Genomic DNA, 23,508 nt, shown 5'->3' with positions numbered 1-23,508 from the left:
AACCTGCTACTTTGGACGAACGGCTCAATATACAGGTCAAATAAAATCGGTGACAGGGGGCAGCTTTGCCTCGTCCCCCTACTAATCGTAACCGGTGTTGATTAAACTCTTGTTCACCAAGCTACGTGCCCTGGGCTTTCTGTAGATCATCTCCAATATATCGATTAGGGGCCTTCCCATACCAAAATTATCTAAGACTGCCATAAGAGCTCTCCAGTTGACAAGGTCAAAGGCCTTGGCTGCGTCCTCCATTATTACTGCTAGGGGGACCCTCATTAGATGTAGCTAGATCAATAGTACCAATCAGGGCATGATTTAACACTCTTAGCAGCCTACCGGGAATGAAACCTCTTTGATCTTCATGAATTAAACTACCTGCAACCTTATTAATAAGTGCCGCCAGGATAATAGTAAAGATTTTATAGTCGCTTTTGAGTAGGGAGATGGGATGGAAAAATTGGCATTGGCAGGTATTTTTGCCGGTCTTTGGAATTAATGATATCACTGCCTCATTCCATGGTTCTGGAATTTGATTGCCATCCAACAAGATTGAGTTAAAGAGCTTAATCCAGATTGGGATTATCTCCTTCGCAATGTTGCAATAAAGCTTGCTGGGAATCGTATCTGGGCCGGCCGCTTTACCCTTTTTTATTCTCTTTATTCTTGTCAATATCCCTCCTGTTATTTCCTCACTGAGGAAATCCTGTTGCGCCTGAGACAGCTTGGGAAGATGCTTTTCAATGAGCCATGCTTCTATACTAGCTCTATTTACTACGCTTTCCTCCATATACAGTTCTTGAAAAAAAACTTTAAAAGCCTCTCTTCTTGCTGCAATCTTCCATGATCTGACCCGTGTTCCCCACTTCAATCTTCCTTATATAGTCCCAGCTGCTTTCCAGCCTTGCTTTCCATGCAAGACATTTTCCACCACATTTGCCCTGCACTATATCTTTTGCTTTTCTAACTTCCCATGATTGCTGTAATTTTTCTTCGATTTTAGCTTTAAATTCTATTTATACATCTTTCAAGGTTGCAGCTCTTCTTTGCCACTCTTCTATGTCCAAGGACGCGCTTTTCAGCTTTATCTCAGCCAACCCTATCCCTTCCTCTAGCCTGCTAAGTTCCAATTTCTCTTTTCTTGCCCAGTTAATTGTTATACTTGTCGTGTCCCCCTTAACTATACCGTATAAGCATCCGATACCACATGCATTGCCTTTGATGTCAGGTTCAAGGTAAAGAATTCCTTTGAGTCGTTCGCTAATTTGGCGAACTAGCTACTCCGAGATTAAAACCCTTCTATTTACAGTTCATCTACCAGACTCCCGTGAGACCCTCAGATCGATTTTTAGCGACAGCGGCCCTTTCATAAAAAAAAATGTTACATAAAGGGACGGATTTATCAACACTGTGCCCCTGTGCAGTCACCAAAAGTGACACAAACCAGATCAAAGTATAGATTTACTATTTAGTTTCCAGCTGAAAACTTTATTTGATTTGGAAAGCTGTTCAAAAGTAACCTAAAGCAGTGCTATGTGCTGATTTGCTTCACTTAGCTTTAAGGGTTAGGGCCATGGGTAGCTCAAGGGCGTTCCGATGCAACCACCCATGGTTTTTGACACAACATCCTATTTGTAGACAGGGATTTGCACCCAAAAATATTCATCCCTGAGGCAGGTGCAAAGTAGGAGAAAAGTGATTTTTTTCTCAAACGTTGCATGCGAGTTACACTTTGCACTGTTACACACATACAAAGTGGGAACATTTTCCTAGTATGTCGGAGCATAGTGTCTTGTACCGGATGTGTGCCTTCCAGAACAAATCCTATACTAGACATGAATCACACACATTTGAACCATGGTGCAAAGGTATGTGCATGGCAAAAGACAGTCTAAGGGGCTCATTAGGATGTCCGCCGCCACCCTAACGGAGAACGGGACCGCCCGCCAGAATTGCGGGGGTCCTGTAGGGGGAATTAGGATGTGCCCACCACAGTGGCGGGCACATCCTGTATTTTCAGTATTGTGGTGGGTGGTGCTCTCTGCACCGCCCTCCACAATACTGAAAATGATATGCAGCATTTGCATAACCAAAGCGGCAGGCACAGCGCGGTGCCTGCCGCTTTGATTATGTAAATGTGGGGGGGTACCTGTGCACCCCCCATTCTCCTTCACTCTGGGGGCCCGCAGGGGGCCCCCAGAGTGAAGACCGTCTGCCATTCCGTGGCGGCATTGCCGCCATGGGAAGGCATGCCAATTTGCCCATTGTAATATGGCTGGCAGTGTCTAACAGACACTGCCACCATATTAAACATTTTCCGCCCCGGCCGCAAGGTGACCGGGGTGGAAAACAGGCGGGCAGTGTTTTACACCGCCACGGTCCCCCCGCCATCCTAATATGGCGGGGGGAATTGGGCAGTGGATGTCGGGCGGATTGCCTCCGCCAGGCCGGCGGTGGCTACTGCCAGCCTGACGGAGGCAATCCGTCCGACATCCTAATGACCCCCTAAATGTGTATCATTTTTTGAAAAGAGAGCAGCAGCGCCACATCTTCGTAGATATGCTGCTGTCCCTCTCTGTCCCTCTTACTCAATGCAGCTCGCCAACTTTGGTTGCTGTGCTGCATTGCATTTAATATTATGAAATTTTCCCCAAAGAATCATACAATAATGAAGAGTTTAGGACCAAATGTAAGTGTAATTATCTGTAAACAAATTTGTGCAGATGGAGAGCAAGGGAAAAAACATTGTATATTGCCGCAATGTTTATTTTTTTTAAAAATGTTTTTATTGTTCATCAACATCAGGATTACATTTTCATTATATTATTCATCAAATCAGATAGTTAACAAAAAACATTCCTTTCAGTAAATTAATCCTTATACAAAGTTCTCAGACTTCCTTTTTTCTTCCTAGCTCAAAATAATACAAACTGTTAAATATCTTGCTACAAACTTAAGCCTCCCCAAGTTTTTGTTTCCATTCTATTATTGGAGCCCATATCCGTCTCGCAACTTCTTTTTTTTGCCCTTCCCTTTTTCTCAAATAGGGCCTGTTCCAATGTAAACATCTCCAAAACCCTGGAGACCCATTGTTGTAATGTCGGTGGTCGGGGGTCTTTCCAAAGCGACGCTATGCATAGTCTGCCTAATACCATGGCTATATACAAAAATTCATAGTGAGGTATTTCCAAACCATGCTTCGTTACTCCTAGAATCATTACTTCGTCACTTAATACTAGGTTCATTCCCAACGAGTTCTTAAAAAATTGTTCCAACTCTTGTTTATATATATCTAAAGCGGGGCATGAGGCGAACATATGAATGGTATCGGCTTGATTAGACTGACACCTCGGACAGGTTATGCCTCAATTTCCACCCCACTGTGCCACCCTGTGGGGAGTATGGTATAATTCGAACAGGGTTTTATATTGCTGGGTTTGCAGATTTGTTGCCCTCAGCACGGTGTTTGACATTTTTTATGATTTCTCAGCCTCATTCCCTGCCAGCCCCAATTTTGTTCCCCATTTCTCATACATTTTATTAGAGTTGTCTTCCTTATATTTACAGATTTCGCCATATAATTGAGATATGGAGGTACCAGTTTCTTTTCTTATATCTTCCATTATATCTATTTTTTGCATATCGACGCCCCCACCACGCTTTTTGGATATAACTGACCTAACTTGTAGATATTTATAAAAATCGCTATGACTTAGATTATATAGCCTTTGCACACTCTAGTAGGTAATTATTACCCCTGCCTCCCCTATCAGATCTACTACAGTTTTAACCCCTTGCCTATCCCAGCCTTTCATTACAGAGTCATGGAATATTGCTGGGAGCAATGGATTCCCATATAGTGGTGTATAATAGCTCATTCTGCCCAATTTTATCTTCTTTTTAATGGTAGACCATATTGTTATAGCGGCCCCCAGGGTTTTAAATTGTACCTTCTTATAATAGCTTTTCTCCACATATTTGAGAAGCCATCTATCCGAGTCTTTAACCAAAAGTTCATATACATCTGGAATCACATCCCTCCCTCTCCATTTATCCGTTATATCTCCCCCCAGCATCCCTCTTATGTACTGCAAAACTGCGGCCCAATAATAGGCTTTAAGATCCGGAAGCATTAACCCACCATGTTCCCTAGGTAGCGATAAAAAAATTTGACTGCGGCGTGTTCTTCCTCCTGCCCATATAAATCTGTTTGTTACTCCTTCTAACTCCCTAAACCATTTATTGTCAAATAGCAGGGGAATGGTCCTAAAGAGATATAATACTTTAGGTAAAAATGACATTTTTATCATATTACACCGGCCAATTGTGGTCAAATGTAAATTATTTAATCTGTTAAACTCGAGCTTGGCTTTACTGATTATAGGTTCTATATTTTTTGCCACCACTGTTGATATATCAGAGGTAATTAAAACCCCTAGATACATCGCTGTTCCAGTAATTCTTTGGTCCACCAGCGTTATATTGCCGCAATGTTTAAATAATTAGAGCCTCAGGAGTCGCTTTCCATTCACATAAAGTAACTGGCATTGAGTTTCAATTCACATACCTTTTACTGTGAGTAGTTGTATATTACTAATGATTTAGATGTTACTTGCTTCTGGATTCTGAATTTCCAGGTGTAATATGAACTCATTCATCGAAAAAAGGTATGTGAAGTATCCCCTTGAGAAACAGAGAAGACCATAAGGAAATTTCTAAAATAATATTCCTCTAGTTCCATGCAAAATGAACAGTTTTATTGTTTTGTAGGGTAATAAAATGTTACATGATACTTGTGTACAAAACACAACCTTACTCCATGTCATTACGGAGAATGTTTCCTTTTTTTTTTAGTATTTATAGTTTTATTGTTTTCTTGCAAGGAAATACAGCAATACATAAGAACAAAAATGTAGCTTGGATACATACAGAATACGACACTTGAAAATTCAAACAAAGTGAATAGATCCAATCAGCAATTGGTGCCCAAATTTTCTCCCCCAAAGCTCTTCTTTTGATCCCTTTTAACTTATAGATGGCAGACTCAATATTATACATAAACAATAATTTTTCACGCCAAGTAAAAAAGGAATGGGGGTCTGAGTTAATCCACTCCCTGGTAATGCGCGCTCTAGCTACTGCCATACAAATAAATAAGAAGTAGGCTACTGGCTTTGGTCTAGAGGTAGTAAGCTCCATGCCCAGTAACACCATCTCGGTGGTTACCGTAATATCGCAGTTAAGAACGACAGCAAGAAAACTTTCAATTTGTTGAAAAAAGACCCTAAGTTTAGGGCAAAGAAAAAACATATGCAGATCATTAGCTGTATTTAAGCCACAACGGCTACAGTTTGTTCCAATGGTGGTACTCCACTTAACAACCTTACTTGGAGTGTAATAAAGGTCATGTATGCACATAAAATGCTGAGATTTCATCATCCCTGTAATTAAACATTCTGAAGCACACTTAACGGAAGACAAAACTTCAAAACCAGGGATACCTAGTTTATTAGCCCATTTCAACTGGCACTGTTCCATATCGTCCCCACATTCTTGAATCAAGCTTAAATAAAGAGAGCCTATAGGGGCCTTTTTCTGCAAAAGTTCCAGTAAAGAAATTCTTGTCATTCTAGCTAAGGTAATAAATGGAGAACTCTGTAAAAAACTACGGATCTGAAGAAATTTAAAAATGTCATTTCTTGTCCTTATATTCTTTGTTTGCTTATTGGTTTCTTCTAGTTGTTTTTCGAAGCGTTTGGTTGTGAGTGTGGTTTTAATTTGGCCCTCTAAAACCTGTATTTCTACCAATATGGCATCCACCACCCTCTTGGCAGTCGTGATTATCAGGATTAGCCAGTCACGCGTACATCGCCAAGCTATTAATGACCAGTCTTTAACAAACGTTTTGTCCGTTAGAAACAGTCTGGGCGCGTTAGTGACAATCAGGCCTGTGGGAGCACATTTGCCATGTAGATACTCGGCCATAATTTGCTCGTGTATAATAGTTCTTGAATGACTTTTCTTTAAGTTTAGTATGGTATCCCAATCTCCCGGGGGAGTGGGTCCAATGGTTGGTATTGAGTCTAGCATGCTAGGATTTTCACTAAGAATAGATGATAGTGTCTCATCATCGAAACCAAGACCTGCAAAATCTGCCATATTGTCACCACACCAAATGTCACTGAAAAAATTAAGGAAAAAGGCACTGCTAATTGTGCTTGTCTATGCAGAAGAGGACCCGCAGCCGACAGGTATTTTTAAAATATCACTATCTTTTCCTTTGTTTCCCTTGTTATAAACACTGCAACCTGTACCCTCAGCTTACTATCTCCACCTACTGGCTGTCAATCTAACTGGAGGATCCGATACTAACACCTCTCAAGAAACAATCTAATGAGGTGCGTAGCGGATACCAGTCTCCATTTCATAAAAACCCAGATGACGAAGTTCCGCCAATGGGTGGGCTGATGGGTACTTTCTTTCTTTCTTTTTCCTGTTCTCTGCTTCGGTTTTCTTCCTTTAGACACCACAATTGAGTGCTAACTAAATTACTTTTCAAGACCCTTGGTATCTTTCTTGTGTTATTATATTAGTTAGTTGGGGGACAAGATACAAGTAGGTCTATAAATATTATTTCCCTTTGGACCCCTCTCATATTCTGTTTTCAGTAATATTTACTCTATCTCCAATTATAAGAGGACTAATAAATTGGAGTGTTGCCGCTAAGTAATAAAATAGATAATAAGGGACATTCCATCCCCCACACTCCTTAGTCAGAATCATTTTTTTGAGGGCTTTCCGATGGCGTTTGTAGCCCCACAAAAACCTGGAAGTAGTCCTTTCTAAATTTTTAAAACAGAAAGGATGGAATACCAGCGGTATAGTGCGGTACATATACAACACTTTTGGTAGGATCAGCATTTTTAAAATGTTAAGTCTACCATGCAATGATAGATTTAAATGATCTAGGCGCTGTAACATAAGGTTAATTTGAGCTATCACAGGGTTTATATTAAGTTACAGTATTTTCTCTATGGGCAATGATATCTTAATTCCCAAGTATGTGACCTCTGAGATGGTAGAAATATTTGAGGGTGGATTGTCTCCAGAACATAGGATCTGCGTTTTCTCCAGATTAAGTTTATAACCGGAGAATGATCCAAATTGTTTCCAATGGTGGACTTTTCAAAGGCAATTAATTGCTATTAGACATGTTAGTTTGGAATTCTTTTCTTCTTCCAGATGACACAGAGCTGCTCCAATCTATGGCGTCCTAAAAACCTTCCAATCACTTCAGCGATCCAAAACCAGCCAAGTTTTTAAAGATCTCAATTCGGCCATTCTCCCACTTTTGCCACGGATCATTCAAGACTCTCTCTCACATGGGAGGATTCCAGTCTGCCTCAAAACGAGTAAAGTCACTACCATTCCAAAGAAGCCCAATGCCAACTTAACTGATCCAAACAATTTCCGTCCAATCACTAATATCATGACTCTAGCTAAATTGCTAGAGAAATGCGTACATACTCAGCTCTGCAACCACATAGAGAAATTTCAGCTCCTTGACCTTTTACCAACTGGGCTTCAGAGCGGGGCACAGTACTGAAACAGCTCTGACTCACATTGTAGAATCTTACAGAACCATACCCAAAGAATCAAAGTTAACCAATCCCTTGCAATCAGTACTCTGGTCACTATTGTAGTACCTCAAGGCTCCACTCTTTCACCAACACTTTTCAACCTGTTAAGGGAACCACTCTCCGATATTCTGAACTGCTCTAACATTCACTACCATATGGATACTGATGACACATAACTGTATTTGAAGATCTCCTCTCCAGATGACATAAAATCTCTAAATGATGGATTCCTAAAAACTCAACAATGGCTATCTCATAACTACCTACTGTTAAATACTCTCAAAACAGAAAAACTTCTGATTACCCCCCACAAAGACACTGATCCTACCATTGACTGGCTCAAACAACTTAATACTCTTTACTGCACCCCTTATGTTGTTGACTCTGCTAAATCTTTAGGCATAACCCTGGACAAATACCTTCATATGCAAGACCACATCAATTCAACCATTAAGTAAGCCAACCTTCAGCTTAATACCCTTAGGAAAATCAAGCTAATCCTTCCTCCCGAGGACATCCAGCCAGCAGTTTAATCCTTAGTTATCTCACGCTGGGAATATGGGTTGGTGACCCTAGCTGTGCTACCTAAAGCTAGTTGGGTTCCGCGCAGAGCCACTCTGACCGCGTTAGCCAGACTCATCACAGGCTCCAGAAAACATGATCACATATCGCCAAATATTATTCAACTAAACTCACTGACCATTGTAGCTAGGATCCGGTTCAAGATAGCTTGCCTGATGCACAAAGCTATTCATTACAACAACCCTGTTTACCTGGCAAAAAAACTTCAGCTATGTGGCTCGATTCTGAACTGAAGAAGCTCTAACACCCTACTATTGAAACCTCCCAAATTCAATAGGAAAAGATCTTACAATCTTGTTTTTTCTGGTCTTGATCTAAGAATTTGGAACACTCTTTCGCCCGAGATCAGATCCAACCCATCTGCTGCCTCTTTCAAAAATATGTCAAATGGCTACTTATGAATGACCATCTACAGCATTAGCCCTGATACAATCTCAATCTACTTCTGTCTCCTGTTCTGATACTCTTACATACCGTTTTGTTCAAATTGTATTATGTTTCTTCTCACGTGTCAGTTTGATCTATTGCTCTTATGAAACTTTACAGTTCCCACTAGATTGGCTGACTCCTCCTGGCCCCCTTTTGACCTTGTAGTAGCGTCCCTTGGACTTTGTGATTGTTAAGTTGATTTCTTTGTTACTTCTATGCCACTTTGTACAGCGCTCTGATACCCGGATGGGTCATGTTCGTGCTTCATAAAACGTCTCAAATAAATAAATAAATGAATAAATAAAAATAGTTTATTTGGTCAATGGGTGCAAACTAAGACTAAAATACCCAGAATGCTTTAGGTTATCACACAAAAGACTATGTCTAGAAAAACTTTCTTTAATAACATGGAGTGAGGTGGTGAACCTCAATTTTAATTACTGACTTATTCCTATTTTGTGTCATAAATACTGCAATATTAACTTCTTTAGAATTATCGGGCCCCTTAAAAGAACTTTCTCCAATCGTAAAAAACTTTAGAAAGGCGGTCTCTTTGTTGCGACTGGAAGAATCTTCTTTGTTTTCACTCTTATCATGTCAATTAAAGGCATTATTAAAAACAGCATCATGGAGGTTAAGTTTTATGCTGGATAGAGACTCTACTGTATCAAGGAAAAGTAGTATGCCGGTGATTAATTCCTATGTTTTTAAAACCATGCAATGTTATGCTTCTTGGAATCTTCCACACGGCATTAGGCGCTTTTGGTACTTGTTAAGACAAGATATGTTACCCTTGAATAATCTTCTATCCAAATGGTATGGTTCTTCCAACATATGTACCTTGTGTAACCATTCGATTCAAGACCTCTCTCATGTTCTGTTTATTTGCCCAGCTCTGTTACAATTGCGGCGTAAGTGGATAAGACCAATTTGTTTAAAACTAGGTATCTTATCTGCTCATGCATTTACTGAAGCGATTCTAAGCCCCCCTAATGAAATGTTTTGTTCCAGAATATTTAACGTTTTTAAATGTTTTTTGAACTTATATTAATTTCTGGTCTGTTAATTTTTTACCTTGTCAATAATGCATGATTGTATATACTTGTACTGTTTTGTAGCTGTACTTTTTATGTGGACCTCTCACGAGTTCCAAATCATAAAAATAAAAACTTGGATATTAACTTCTTTAAAGTAAAAACCAGTAGCACATTTAGAATCTCAAAAAGGTACGCGAATTGGGGTGCCTTTGGCAGACACAGACACTATTACTTAGTAAATATTCCCTAATTAATTAGCTTATCATGTGCCTTTGTGTTAAGGGTAAAATCCAAGAGATTAGCCAGAAAATTAAAAAAAGTCCCAACTTTCACCATAGCTCCTATGCACAAACGAGCGAAGTAAGCAAATGATATCATCCATACGCAAGCTTTCAACTAGGGGGTATTGGTGCTGAGAACCAGTTTTTAGTCTGTCTACTTAGTGCATTTTACACACACATTTTTAAAGAATTTACCAAAAAAGTAAATTGACTTCGAGCCAATTCTGGATTGGGGACTCATGAAATTATCGACAAAAAGAAAGTATTGCCAATGTCCTAAAGCTGACTTACTCTAAAGTGGATTCCTTCCTTCCTGGTCCCCTTGTCTCGCCTTACATTTTTCTTTCTGCCCAGTTTCTTTTTCTCAGCTCCATATATTTTCTTTTCTTTCCCGCTCTGACTTTCTTTCCAATTGTCTTCACTTATCCTTCCCTGTGTGTACGATTGCATCTCTGTTGCCATCACTCGAGCCCCACCTCTTATCTTTGTTATGGCATTTTGGTGAAATTATATTTATGAGCTTCCTCAGAACTAGCAAACTGGAGGGGGTCCATAAAGCAAAGATGAACTTTCACTGTAACCCAACCTGTTGGGCCATTAGCCACAGTGACAACCGCAGCTGTAGCTGCTTAAGCAGGAGCTTCCCAGGGCCACTGGTAGAAGGGTCTTGAGCTCCTTACCTGCGGTTACATTTGGTGCTGAACGTGTGTGTGGACAATGATAATAATGGTGAAAAGGTTACTTAATGTGAACATTGCTACACGAAATAGTGATTTCCCATTGTGAAATTCTTAAGGCATGATTTAGACCCATGGGTTAATTACTGGAGGAAAATCACTCCAGTGAAATTAACATTAGAACATGTTATTTGCTTTTGATTGTGACCTCCATATTTTTTCTAACAGTTTTCCTCAGGTAATATCCTTTACATATAGATTTGCATGAGCAATTGGCAATTGCTTTAAGCAGGTGGTAATTACCATAATAATGAAAATAGCTTGGGCAAAAACCAGAGTAAGTGTAGTTTGACTCACATCCTTACAGGAGCAAGTGCCAAAGAAAAGTGCAGACGCCTGGCAATACCTTTGACCCCTTTTCGTTTGGTGTGGCAAGCTCTCTTTGAGTTTTGGCATTTAATCATATAGTAGACCTTCTGCGAGCTGATTTTGCCGTTCTGGGAGCCACAGACAGAGCCTGCCTTTGTTTAAGTACGGAGGAAACATCGGATTATCACCAGCTCCTTGCCGGACCCGCTGCGCGGGTCCCGCTGCGCTGTTTCCCTCTGTGTGCCTTTGTGTGGGAGCTGCAGGGCTGCGAGCTGACCCGCAGGGACTCGATCTACCAGGAGTCCCTGCGTGAGGTCGAGACCCGCAACACCTGGGTCGCTCTCCCTGCCTGCCCCGCCCCTCGTCTCAGCAGATAAGGACCTGCTGCACCGCCCCTCGCTGGGACCTTCTGCAAGCTGATTTTGCCATTCTGGGAGCCACAGACAGAGCCTGCCTTTGTTTAAGTGCGGAGGAAACATCGGATTATCACCAGCTCCTTGCCGGACCCGCTGCGCGGGTCCCGCTGCGCTGTTTCCCTCTGTGTGCCTTTGTGTGGGAGCTGCAGGGCTGCGATCTGACCCTCAGGGACTCGATCTACCAGGAGTCCCTGCGTGAGATCGAGATCCGCAACACCTGGGTCGCTCTCCCTGCCTGCCCCGCCCCTCGCCTCAGCAGATAAGGACATGCTGCACCGCCCCTCGCTGGGACCTTCTGCGAGCTGATTTTGCCGTTCTGGGAGCCACAGACAGAGCCTGCCTTTGTTTAAGTGCGGAGAAAACATCGGATTATCACCAGCTCCTTGCCGGACCCGCTGCGCAAATCCCGCTGCACTGTTTCCCTCTGTGTGCCTTTGTGTGGGAGCTGCAGGGCTACGAGCTGACCCGCAGGGACTCGATCTACCAGGAGTCCCTGCATGAGGTCGAGACCCGCAACACCTGGGTCGCTCTGCCTGCCTGCCCCGCCCCTCGCCTCAGCAGATAAGGACCTGCTGCATCGCCCCTCGCTAGGACCTTCTGGGAGCTGATTTTGCCGTTCTGGGAGCCACAGCCAGAGCCTGCCTTTGTTTAAGTATGGAGGAAACATTGGATTATCACCAGCTCCTTGCCGGACCCGCTGCGCGGGTCCCGCTGCGCTGTTTCCCTCTGTGTGCCTTTGTGTGGGAGCTGCGGGGCTGCGAGCTGACCCGCAGGGACTCGATCTACCAGGAGTCCCTGCGTGAGGTCGAGACCCACAACACCTGGGTCGCTCTCCCTGCCTGCCCCGCCCCTCGCCTCAGCAGATAAGGACCTGCTGCACCGCCCCTCGCTGGGACCTTCTGCGAGCTGATTTTGCCATTCTGGGTGCCACAGACAGAGCCTGCCTTTGTTTAAGTGTGGAGGAAACATCGGATTATCACCAGCTCCTTTCCGGACCCGCTGCGCGGGTCCCACTGCGCTGTTTCCCTCTGTGTGCCTTTGTGTGGGAGCTGCAGGGCTGCGAGCTGACCCGCAGGGACTCGATCTACCAGGAGTCCCTGCATGAGGTCGAGACCCGCAACACCTGGGTCGCTCTCCCTGCCTGCCCCGCCCCTCGCCTTACCTCGCCCTTATTATTGTCTTAAAGCACCGCTGCGCGGGAGCGCCCGGGGCAAAGCCCGGGCAAAGGGCGGGCCATCTAAGGCCGTCCAAGGTCGACCAAGGACGGGACGGGCCACCCCCTTAACAACTACTGATTACCTCTTGGTAAGATACCATCCATTTCTCCTTCATCCGTCAGGAATCGTTTATTGACTCACGCACTACGAGACACCGTGCATCGTTGTACGGCTGTTCCTGTCCTATTTACTTGTACATATATCAACGTGGAACCATGTCTTCAGACTGTGGAAAACCCAGAAACATAACTGTGAACACTTCAAAGGGGCCAGTAACAGGGACTATTGATCAATTTTTTAAAAGGGTAACGATTGTCCTAGAAAAAGAAATAGCGGATACTGAAAAGCGCTTATCCATGGACTTATTAACTGGTAAGCGCTCTTCCCTAGGATTGATTGGGAATGCTACCTCACCTAGCGTGACTGTCTCACATTCCCTGACTCCCATCATAACCCCCATTGACATTGATTCACTTACTCCCCCGGGAATTGAGGCAAGAGAGGGGACAAATTACACAAAAAGCAATGAACCTGAGCCACCCCCAGAAATCCTTCTAGTTAGCCCTAACACATCCAGAATATCTAGTTCTCCTAACCTGTCCGTTTCTTCTCTAACTTCTTCGGAATTACTAAATAACCATCCGAAGAAAAGAAAGAGACAACCTTCCCCTTCATACCCAAACACAATCACTACTCTGAACATAACCCCTCCACCCATACCACCCTCTAAGGCTAGTATGGTGCAGAAAAAGAACATTACATCAGGACTACTTCCAGAAATGGAGGTTGAACTTCTCTCCAGGGTAGAAGTAATAGTCAAGGCACTTATGCTTCCTCTTATGGAGAGAACAAGACTAATGAGTATGCATTTAGAAAAGTTGGGTAAACAAATTGAAGAAAATACTGTGGCTATCACCAACCTAATGCCACAATTTAATAAACACCCCACACAAAACTCCATTGCCCCTAACGTTATACTATCAGAACAACCGTCCACTAGCAGCGTATCGCTGAAACCTGGAAACGCTCCAGGAAAAAAAGCAGTGGCTAAATCTTCAAAAGAAACAACTAACAATGTAAACTCTAAACCACCCAATAACACCCAGGTAAAAGATGGGGCAAAAACCAATGTAAGAAGGAAAAGCATAGCAGAGAAGAACCCTGTAGAAAGAATTCACCCCTACCAACTACTAACCCTAAACCAGCTACGAATACCATACCAAGTAGAGAGGTGGGCGAGCAGTCACCACAACGCCAAAAAAGATCTAGACGTAGGATAGTAGATTTTCCCCCTGAATCAGCCCCATACACAATTGTCATGACAGGAGTACCAGAACTAACAGACGGGGCAAGAGAGAATTATTACGCCTTAAAAAATAAAACCATTTACTGGTTAAAGCAGAATAGACCCCTCCTTGCACACGTCAACGGAGAAATCCTGTCAATAAGGTGTGCTGTCTGGGTAGGTTCAAGGCCAAAAGATAAAAGGGGGGACGTGATAATTATTAATTTTAAGGACCATAGGGTGGTTAGAACAATAGGAGATTGGTATGAGGCCATAGGGGGGGATAATATTTCCACACACTATATCAGTTATTTCTACCCCCGGGAATTGTTAAATAATCCCAAACACCACCATAACAGAAGGCCACGTCCAGACTGGAGAGAAGTAGGCTACCAATCCTCCCAGAATCACTACCTTAGCCAACCTCCACAACTTCTCTATCCCCAGTCATACTGGAGTAATCTGAATAACAACTACCAAACAACTTTCCCAGATTTTAACATACCAACATTTAACCCTTTTTCAATGTTGTGTGGTCTAGAGGGAATAGATTGACTCAATAGCAACTCTTCTTTGATGCAAGAATCCCCCATGACAGAAAAAGATACTACCTCTGGCGATACTACCTTAAATACCACGGCTGAAACTTGTAGTACTAGAGGACCGTGTCCGAGGGAGGGGGAAAACCTTATCAGACAGAGTAAAATAAAAATAAATATACCACCCACCCCAACCCATAAGGAACATAACCTAGACACAGAGACATCAGTGATAGATAAAGAAAATAGGGCAAGCAAAAGACAGGCCCCTGTTAGTAGACAAGAAAAATTCCAAATAATGTTTTGGAATGTTGCGGGCCTCCGAGAAATAATCTTGGACGGGAGTTTCCACAAATTCACTAAAGAATGCCAAGTTCTGGCTCTCCAGGAGACCTGGTTCACGAAAGAAATGCACCTGACAGGGTATAAAACCTACTTCTCACCAGGAATCGCAGGAACACATGGGAGAGCTAAAGGTGGGCTGATAACCTACATATCAAATACTATAGCAGGCTTGGCAGTTACTGTACTTAGTCTAGAACCACATTATCAAATCCTACGATTAGTATCCAAGACAAAGGGGACTATTCTGTTCGTTAACTTATACGATAATCTAGCGGAAAATGAGAGAGTAAACATACTGGGGGCCCTCCGCAAGAAATTGCTTAGTGGCATGAAAGTAACACAAGGGCTGGAACCCCCAAGTATTCTCTGGGGAGGCGATTTTAACCATCACCCCTGTGAGAAGCTTAATAGTAATGTTTGCGGGATGGGGGTTGAAACAGAAGAGCAAACAACCCACTTCAGTCACTCGGTAGTGGGGGATCTCTTAAATGAAACTATGTCAAGTCTGGACCTAGTCATACTACATCAAATAAACCCTTCATCCGGGAAATTGGATCCCACACACCTCCGTAGGGGTAGTGAAACAACTATTGATTACATTCTTATAACACTGACTCTTGTTAATAGGCATATGAATTTTAAAGTTAAAATCAACACGTTGAGCGATCACTCAGCTTTGGTTGTTGAATTATCCTTAGACAATGATCAACCACTTGCCCAAACCATAATGTCCACCCTCGCCCAGAATAACATACAGCTTACAAAAACAAATGGCTTTACCTTGGGGTGGGGGAAGATCGATCCAAATGAGTTAACAAATAGGGTCGTAACTGGAGCACAATCGGCAATAATGAAATGCTTAGACATGGAGGCAAGCGAAGAGGAAGTCCTGCTTCATTTTAACTTAATTTTAGGAAAAGTGAATGAATGTCTCACCGTAAATCAGAAAGGGACCAAGGAAAGGAAAAAAGGTTGGTTTAATCACGATTGTACAGACACCTATAAAAAGTTAAAGAGAGCTCTATCGAAACCAATAGGAGACCAAGAGGAGATTAGGACCTTGAGAAAAACGTATAGGCTCACGTGTAAAGCACGAAAAGAAGAACTCAAAAAAGCCTTATGGGATCAGTTGCATGAAAGCTCTAAAAATAAAGATAGCGATCTATTCTGGAAGGTGGTAAAAGCACCTTTTTTAACGGACACAGAAGATCGCCCCAGCGTAGAAGTGGCCATTGAAGGACAAACTTGGGTAAATCACTTCGTAAAAATTTTCAGTCAACCCCCAGTAGTACCCCTCATAGACAACAATAGCCCAAATCAGGATAATCTATTCCCAATCCCATTGACAGTTGACCTACTTGAGGTAACAGCTGCAGTCAATGCCAGTAAGAGCAGAAAAGCCCCTGGCCCAGATGGGGTGCCAGTCGATTTTTTTAAATTTAAATTAGATCTGTGGGCCCCCATCATAACAAGGGTACTTGACGCAACAATGAAGTGTGGCTTACTCCCCTCTTGGTCCCAATCTATAATGGTACCCATATTTAAAAAGGGAAACAGAGAGGAGGTGACCTGTTATCGACCAATTTCCCTTCTGGACTCACTGGGGAAAGTACTGGGTAGAGTGGTACTCCAGCGTCTACAGGAGTGGGCCGAAGACACCGGGACCCTCTCGGATATCCAGTATGGCTTCCGAGAGGGACTCAGAACAACAGAACAAGCCCTGAACCTGGCCCTGCTGATGGGGAAATACGTGTCTGCAAAACGCGAGAAGCTCTACATGGTATATGACGACCTCTCTGCGGCTTTCGACTGCGTTTCCCACGCAAAATTATGGTCGGTGTTATCTAATATGGGAATTGATAAGGCCCTTCTGACCCTACTTAGGGAACTCTATTCCAACGCTTCCTCCAGGGTTCGCTTTGGAGTACGAGGCGAGCTGTCAGAATCTTTTCCCATGGAGCATGGGGTCAGGCAGGGGTGCGTCCTCGCCCCCTTTCTCTTCTCCCTCTACACCAATGGTCTTGAGGTAGAGATGTTGAGGGGGGGCCTGGACTTGCCCCGGGTGAAAGATCGACTGGTCCCCGCGCTCCTGTACGCGGATGACGCGGTCATCATAGCACGCACCCCACGCGAGCTTCAAAAATCCCGGAACAGCTACACGAAATTTATGAGTGACTTGGATCTTCATATAAACATTAAAAAAACCTACGTCATGGTAGCTGCTCAATCTAGGAAACAGGGAAAAAACATCTACCTTAATAACGAAAAACTGGACACCACCCCCCAGTATCCCTATTTAGGGCTTATGATAGATGAGCGGCTCAACTGGAAAGCGGCAATAGAAGCGCGTAAACACCAACTTTTGCGCTCCACTGCCGCTCTCATGAAATTCGCACAGAAGCTAGGGAAAAAAACCCCGGTCGAACTTCTACAGATCTATAGAGCCAAAGGCCATTCCATCACACTTTACGGGGCGGGCCTGTGGGGACATAAAAACACGAAAGCCCTCCAGGTTGCGGAGAACACATTTACGAGATTTCTACTTGCAGTTCCAAAAAGAGTTTCCACTTTTGCCTGCCATGCAGAACAGGGGCTACCACACATTGAGGACTTGGCCAAATCAAACCTGTACTCCTATGGCGCCGAATATGGGTTTCAACAAAAAATACTCTTACCAAAGATATTATTGCGGACTGTATGACCCTAGACTGTGCTGAAAAATTAGATTGGCTAACATACGTAAAAAAACTTTTTATCGATCTAGGAATGGCAGACTTCTATTCTAAACCTGAATCCATTGCTGAAATTACCAAAAAAGAACTAAAGGCAAAGGCGCTGAGCCACTTCGAAGAATTACGTATTTCTGTGGAAATTAAGAAACCATCTGTACAGCACTCCCTAGCGGTCATGACCACCTTGGATATGGAACCATATTTAACTTATGTTGACTCGCAGTTTGAACGATTCCTACCAGCGAGATTCAGGCTGAATATTTTCCATAGGGTTGTAGCATTTCCCAACAGAAACAGCTGGGAAGAAAGTTTAACGGCTTGCCCATGCGATGGACTATCTGAGCAGACAACAATCCACACAGTACTGTTTTGCAAATTTTATTCAGCACATCGCAAACTTTGGCTAACCCCCTCGCTCCGAAATTCAGGCCTTCGAAGGTGTCGCCCTTCAATGTTGTGGCTGCAATTTTTAAGCTCTGAATATGCATGTAAAGTTGTAAGCACCTTTCTAAAATGTATTTTTAAGCACAGGTTAAACCTACAAAACAATAATCCTCAATCTCCTGGATAAATTAATGGTACTTTAAATTTTAAAATGAATTGAATATGTTTTAGAAATGTTATAATGAAATGTAATGTATGAAAGCTTTTCATGGTTTCTTTGTAAAATTACAACCGAATAAAGATTTTACTACTACTACTATATAGTAGAAAATAGTTCACACCAATCTAAGTTTGTGAATCTGTGTGCAGATCTAGGGCCATATACATTATCGCCGCTTTTATCGGCAGGAAACTGCCACTAAAGCCGCGAAAATGGGCTTGATAATATGCCTGTGTGAATTCCCATAGAAGCCCAGGTTAACACCAGAACCTGGGCTTCTATGGGAATTCACAAGGGAATATTATCAAGCCCATAACCGCCGCGTTAGCGGCAGTTTCCCGACGATAAAAGCGGCGATAATGTATCACCCTTTCTTGATAATATGGCACCTAGTTTGTGCTGTTAACATGGTGCAGTACATTTTACAGACTTGACAGAAGATTAGGTGTACATATCCTTTTAACTGTGGCATTTTTAACACTGATCCTATCACAGCTAATGCATAAAAACAGCACAAATCATAGCCTTATCTTCTACAGAGAGATTTTATGATAACCCTGCTTTGACAAAGGTTTTCTCTGTTTAACAATGAATGCAAGTATTGGTTTACTTTGATGTGCTGTAATACATCATAGAAAAAAGCTTAATCAGGTTTAGTCTAGGGGGACGTCGACCTGCATGTGTGGTTAACCCACTTGGATCTATGGCAGGTTAATAAGGGAATTAAACTGTTTGTTCTATTCTTGGAAAAAAGCTTTATTCTATGCCGCATTCAATGTGTTTGAAATAGAATAAAAGAAAGGACGGTTTTCGGATTACCATAGCAAAGGAAATCACAGCAAAAAGTGAATAATGCTGGGAACTACCTTAGATTACATGTAAGAACCAATTGGGAATCTTCAATGTTAAGTAACATAAATCTTCCTGAACCTTTCTTGATTTTTTACATTAAATGTAATGCTGCAACATGCCTGCCAAGTTTATTAATTCCTTCGTAGGAGCCCAATTAGTTTAATTCAGGTGTGTATGACTTGACTGCAAAAAGTTAATAGAATCACAGATAGAAATATAATGAGGAGAAATGTATCGTTGGATCACAAAATCCATACTGAGCAAAAAAACATGCAAAATGGAACTAAAGGGCGGATGTACTATTATTCCATTTGCAAAACATGGTTGCACATTGTACATTTTGTCAATTAAATAGGATTTTGCAAACTGATCTATGTACTCATAGGTCGGTTCATGAATTAGGGAATAGTATTGGTTCACCATAGAACCTGCGGAATTAATGATCATTAAGTAGTTCATAATTTTTAACCATCTATTTTCATTCCAAAATAGAAAATCTTCTCGTTTTTAGTGAACGTACAGCTTCATTGACAAAAAAACTTGTTCCATTTTGGAAAACTCCAAGGGGCGTGGCCAGTGGTTATATGGACCATTTCCTCCTCTCCAATAGGCTGCCGGTGTGAGTCTCAATGGGGAGGGGCTTTTCGCCTTTGCAAATCAGTTATTGCATCCTTTGAGCAGTCTGTATGTGGCCAATGGTGTTGGACTGGAATTGCAGTTGCAAACCACTGATACGTTCTGAATTCCAAGTTGGAAGGCTCACTCCTTTCATAGCCCCTCTTTCTAACTGCGATTCAGTATAGATCGGAAAACCCATTTGATGAATTGGAAACATGCTTCTGACTCACAAAATGGATTTAGCACATTAGAAATGGGCCTTTTGCTGTTGCAATAAAACATAGAATAAATATGAATATTGTGGTATTCGTGCATGTATCGTGCTGTGTGTCTCGTGTGTGTGGCGCGTGTGTGTGTGTGGCGCGTGTATGGCATGCGAGTGTAGAGCGTGTATGGCGTGCGAGTGTGGAGTGCATGGAAGGTTGTTGGTAGAATGTAGGGGGAGTCAGTTACTGGAGGGGAAGGCGGAGGAGGTCCTGTGTTCATGTTGCTGTACTACTTACTACTGTGAAATAAAGAAAAAGATTAAACAAGCAACTCTGACTGCGTGTCCCTGCTTACAATACATGGCGACGAGCGGGATCTACAGCGACAGCAACATTGAGCACGATTTTTTTTCGGATTTTTAAAGTTTTACTTGTTTCATGAAATTTTGCTCAACTAACTTCACAACGGTGACTACCCAACGAGCGGCGATCTCCTCGATAAATTGGTATACTTTAAAAGATTTTTTTTTACCTCTAAATACACTATTTTACATAGTGCATCTTTCAAGTTGCCTCCTGGCCAGCATCGGCACGCGCAAACTGTTGTCTCTCAAGCGTGGAACTCCGGAGTGTCGTCACTACGCTGAGCGTCATCACGTGACTCCTTCTCATCGTCACTACGCTCGCGTTTCGGTGGTGTCCTCTTCACGTACAGCGGCCATTGTTGTTGTTCCTTGTATCCTAGCAACGCGCTAACGGAGCAACGCGTCAAGTGCAAAATCTGTTAAGGAAATATCGTGCTTTGAAAAGAATTCAACAGATACTAATTGCCGGATGCTGATTCTAACGCCAGTTGCCGTTTTAACTATGAATTACCATTTTTAATATTATTTAACCTTGGTGAACTGTTGAGCAACATAAACATAAGAGGTTAAGTATTATCATCTATTTTGAACTCTGGTGAACTATTTGTGCAAGCATTTGCAACTATTTGAGCAACATAATTATAAGGAAGTTAGATATTAACATTATTTTGAACTTTGGTGAACTTTTTGCGCAAGTATTTACAAAGGAATTCCTTGAAATATTTTTTTTTCTCTCTTCTTTTGTATGGTGTAACTTGTATTTTTATTGAAATGTCTTCAATTCATCCACCACCATTTTTTTTAGCAGAATCTGGTGAACCTCCTATTGCATGGGACTTATGGTTAGATATGTTTGAAGCCTATGTGGAAGTTTTAGCTGAAGAAGAGTCTTCACAAGAAAGAAAGGTGTCATTGCTTAAACATAGATTAGGTGCTGTAGGATTAAGGGAATTTAAAAACCTTCCTAAAATTGAGAATGCTGGTGACATGGGGGTTTACCAATGTGCCGTTAAACAAATGCAAGAAAGATTTGGGAGGAAAATTAACGTAGTGATGGAAAGGTTTAAGTTTTATTCAAGGGCTCAAAAAAGTGATGAATCTATTGATCAATATGTATCAGTTCTAAGAGGTTTGGCTGTCACATGCGAATTTGAAAGCATGACGTACGACCAAGTTTTGCGTGATCAGATCCTTATGAAGACCAAATCGAAGAAAATCCAAGAGAAACTATGGTCATCTGGAAGCACTTCCTTAAAAAATGCTATTGAAGTAGCTAGGGGTGTAGAAATTTCCGACCAATGCATTCGCGAGGTCAGGAATGAAAAGAATGATTCTGATCCTAATTCCATTAATGTTGTAAATAAGGGTGACAAGTCCAAATTCAAGAGTGATAATAAGATAACAAATTATTCATCCTATCCCAGTAAGAAAGGAAATGAAAAGGGTTTCGAAAGGAATAATGACCCGAAAAAATTTGCATGTTTTAGATGTGGGTCTTCTACTCATTTAGCAAATTATAAATGGTGCCCTGCCCTTGATAAAATCTGTACCAACTGTAAAAAGAAAGGACATTTTACCAGAGTATGTCGGAATTTCAAAGCTAAAGTCAATTATTTGCAAGATGACGAGCAGGATGACATTAATTGTGTCCAAGATGAGAATCAAGATGATGTTTTCCATGTAGTGGGTGACATATGCAGTATTCACGACGAAGTAACTAAAGGGACAAGTAGGGTTAAAAAGTTACCATCTTGTTTTGTTAATATCGATGGATTAGAAGTAAAAGTCATGGTAGATTCTTGTGCCTGGTATACTATTATGGGTATGGATTCATTCAAATCTCTGTGGCCCAGCAGGCCATTATTAGGTCCTGATATACATCCTGGAAGTTACACCGGACACAGAATACCGTTAGAAGGTTTTATAATAGCCAAAATAAGTTTTGGGTGCAACTCTTGTCAGGGAAAAATTTATGCGGCCAATAAGGGTGCGACTATCTTGGGGTGGCCACACATTTATGATTTAGGCATGAAAATTGATCCTAGACTGGAATGCCCAGTTTATTCTATTCAGGATGAGTGTGTTGAAAAAGATGCTTACTCAAATCTTCCAGAAAAATTTCCTGATGTATTCTCAAGTGGAATTGGCAAAATGATTGGATTCAAGCACAGAATAATATTAAGGGAAGGTGCATGCCCTATTCGGCAAAAACTTAGAAATGTTCCAATTAGTTATAGAGAAAAATTGGGTGAGATACTTAAAAAACTGTGTAGTGATGGTATTGTTGAACCAGTTGAAAGTTCCAATTGGGTTTCGCCAGTGGTTATTTCGCTTAAATCCAATGGCGATTTGCGTCTGTGTGTAGACCTAAGATGTTTAAACGAGGCTATTTGGGTTGACACATTTCCTCTTCCAAATTTGCAAGAATTGACGTCATCTGTGGGTGGTTCTTCTTGGTTTTCCAAGATAGACCTAACTAGTGCATACCATCAAATTGTGTTAGAGGACGATTCTAAACACTGCACTGCTTTTATCACCACAGAAGGGATGTTTAGGTATAAGCGTATGCCTTTTGGGCTTGCTAGTGCATCTGCAGTGTTCCAAAGGGAAATGTGCAGGGTCTTACAGGGGATCGAAAATGCTAAAGTGTTTCAGGATGACATTTTAATATTTGGAAAGAACAAAGAATGTCATGATAAAGGCTTGTTTGCAGTTCTAGAAGCATTAAGGAAAAGTGGATTAACTATTAAAAATGAGAAATGTGTATTTGGGAAATCTGAGGTGGAATACTTAGGTCATGTCATATCTAAGGATGGTATTCGACCCAAAATTAGCCACGTGGATGCCATTTTAGCTGTTCCAGAACCTACAAGCAAAGAACAATTAATGTCATTTCTGGGACTGACAGAATTTTATTCACGATTTATTGAGAACTATGCTTCAAAAGTTGAACCGCTAAGATCTCTACTAAAGAGGGGTGTTACATTTTCATGGGGTGATCAACAGAGATCTTGTTTTGAGAAAGTGAAGAAGGAAATAGTTACTACACCTTGTTTGAAACCTTTTTTACCAACGGCGGAATGTGTTTTGTCTGTGGATGCGTCTGGGTATGGCATTGGCGCTGTGTTTTCCCAACGGGTCAAGTCTGAAAAGTGGGTAGTAGCGTATGCTTCACGCACCTTGACCAAAGCGGAACGGAACTACTCCGTTATAGAAAAGGAACTGTTAGCCGCTTCATGGGCAGCTGAAAGGTTTCGAATGTATATATGGGGAAGGAAGTTTAAAATTTGTACTGACCACAAACCATTAGTGAACAT

This window comes from Lissotriton vulgaris, chromosome 4_1 (genome assembly GCF_964263255.1).
Source record: "Lissotriton vulgaris chromosome 4_1, aLisVul1.2, whole genome shotgun sequence".
Taxonomy (NCBI): Eukaryota; Metazoa; Chordata; class Amphibia; order Caudata; family Salamandridae; genus Lissotriton; species Lissotriton vulgaris.
Note: the sequence above shows the minus strand (reverse complement) of the source record.